Source organism: Branchiostoma floridae, chromosome 5, assembly GCF_000003815.2.
Source record: "Branchiostoma floridae strain S238N-H82 chromosome 5, Bfl_VNyyK, whole genome shotgun sequence".
Lineage (NCBI taxonomy): Eukaryota > Metazoa > Chordata > Leptocardii > Amphioxiformes > Branchiostomatidae > Branchiostoma > Branchiostoma floridae.
The window spans coordinates 4518221-4520829 of NC_049983.1; the positions used below are offsets into that span (position 1 = coordinate 4518221).

General features: G+C 39.6%; 1 long non-coding RNA gene across 2 annotated transcripts in view; it reads left to right on the forward strand.

Annotated features, from left to right (window-relative positions):
• The window catches only part of LOC118415364, a 13073-nt gene that overhangs the window by 5483 nt on the left and 4981 nt on the right, over positions 1–2609 (forward strand). For both annotated transcript variants that reach the window (XR_004831113.1, XR_004831114.1), the window contains exon 2: positions 1609–1698. This is a non-coding gene — a long non-coding RNA (uncharacterized LOC118415364). The remainder of the gene's footprint in view (positions 1–1608; positions 1699–2609) is intronic.

A 2609-nucleotide genomic window follows, 5' to 3' on the forward strand; every position in this document is an offset into this window, starting at 1 on the left:
AAAGAGGTCAACACGACTATGAACCAGACAATACGATTACAAGAAAATTGTTTATAGGGACAGTACATTAAACATGATGGGGTATATACATGCTATGTACACATAAGATTTAATAATCTGTAGACCAAGAATAAGGGCAACTAGGGGGCCCAAACTTATGTTACTAACTCCTGAGCATAAGAGCTATCTAACACCCAAAATTCGTGACCATATCATGTTTAGAAGATGAGAAAACACACCCGGAAGTTGCGCTGCAGTACCAAGGGAAGCTGCTAGGGGGCCCATTATCGAACTCCCCCTTCGTTTCCCAGACCCCTACCCACCCACCAAATACCAGCTGCATCCGTCGAAGTCTTCTCGAGTTATGCTGTCCGCAGACAAAAGTTTGCAATTAAACCGGCGCCTGCACTTCCATGAAAGCCACTAGGGGGCCCAAACTCGCAGCAATCACTCCCTGCTTTAAGGGCTCCCTAACGCTCAAAAATCACGACCGCAGCATGTCCGGAACGCGAGATATCAAGCATGCAGGTCCCGCTGCAGTACCTTAGCAAGCCGCTAGGAGGCCCATTATCGAACTCGACCTTCGTCTTCCACACCCCTACCCACCCACCAAATATCAGCTGCATCCATCGAATTCCTCTCGAGTTATGCTGCTCACAAACGGGGAGAACCACACCACCAAACCGAAAACATAACCTTAGCCATTCTGGCAAAGGTAACAAATTTAGGCTATTTTTTTATTCAGTGTTGTTTTCTTTTACCTTTCAATGGCAGACAATATTCTTGGTGTGTGTAAGCTTTTTCTAAAGTCAGGTATTAGTGGATAAAAGTAACTTGCACTGGTGCAAGTTTGGTCCAAACTTACTTGCACCACACCAATTTTACATGCACAAACTTGCATATGCATGTGGTATTTCGAGCCCTGGGGTGGAAACATTTTTGAGGGAAACAGATGAAATTTGACATGCGTGTAGACGCCATCCAGGGGCACAAACACTACTAGGGGTAAGAGGGTATGGAGACATTTAGGGGTAGTGGGGTACGGACAGTACTTGGGGTACGGAAACATCTGCATGTAGCTCTAATCAGATGGAATTTACCTTCCTACACTGTACTAGTATTCATTTGATTGTTCCCTGGTAATGAAATATATAAGGCCTTGGAAAAAAATTGTTGTGTTTCCTGTTTCAGTCCTGAAAAAATTAGGGTCAGTAGACAGGAATTTTTTTTTTCTCGTGATTTTCTTAGGCTTGCCAAAACTCTAGTGAGACATAACAATACAGTTGAACAAAGTCAACTGAAATAAATGAGGACACTTTTCTTTCATTGTCAAACTTATATATAATACATAATATGTACATAATAGATACATTTATCCTTCATTACTAGTAGACAGGACAAGCAGTGTTTTTACTTCAATAGGAAGCAGGCTGAATAAAAACTGGAAGCTATGTGACTCCGTGGAGGATTTTTGTGCTACTGGTACAGACTCTTGTTGTATAGAGAACATGTTTTTCTTGTTTGTATTTCTGTTAACGTTGTTTGAAGCACGAAAACTGCAACTTCTCATATGTTGTTTGTATTTTTATGATATGTTGTCTGTTGCAGACATCGTAGGTGCAACAGTTACTGCAGACAGAAAGAAAAAAGTCATTTTATGCTCCTCAAGGTGCTGTGACAGGGCATCCCTTTTACAAGGTTAGTAATAGTAACACGTGAGTCTACTAGTCAGATATTAGACAAGCATTCCTTGATTTAACATGACAATTTCAAACATGACATATACTTAACAAATGTTACACATGCAAATGTTTGTTGTCTTCAGCAAAAATCCAGAAATAGCTCAACCTAATCATATTTCTACATAATTTGTTCTTTTTAAATCTAAGGACAATTCCTGAATGTGAATTCTCTAAGAAATGATAGTTTGAGGCAACAATGCTCAGTACTTGGGCATTAAGTTATGTTCTGACTCTGCTATACACACCATTTCATTTCTTAGCATATCTACTTGATATCCAAGGAGCCAGGAAGAATTTTGGGATGAAGGAAGCTTAAAACTTAAAGGAAAATTCTACAGGACTGGTGAATCAGGGGAAGTAAAATGGAAAAGGCAAACCAGGGCTCGAAATACTACCTGCATATGCAGGTTAGTGCAGGTAAAATTAGATTAAGAGCTGTGCTGGTATTTCTGTTGTCTACCTGCACTAACCTGCACTGGTCCATGCACTGGGTTTAATACATAAATGTCCTATAATGTAAGTATATACTGATTGTTATTACATGTAAAAGAGAAAATAGCAATGGTTCCTGAATAATTTTAGTATGATCCATTAACTTCCTAAGGCCATACCAATTTAATTTGTTGGTTCTCGGAATCGCCGCTTCTATTTTTCCCAATTTCAAAAAAAAAAAAAAATCCATGAGGTTATTTGCATGTTCATGAGAACTCATTTGCATGTTCGTGAGAGTTACATGGCCCCGTTACCTGGTACCTACAAGTTGCTGGACAAACTTCGGCTCAGTTAAACAAAACTTCTGAAACAAGTACTGGACATGCAAAAACAACTATCACCTGCTTATGTTTTCCTTTGTGTTGTAAATCATCG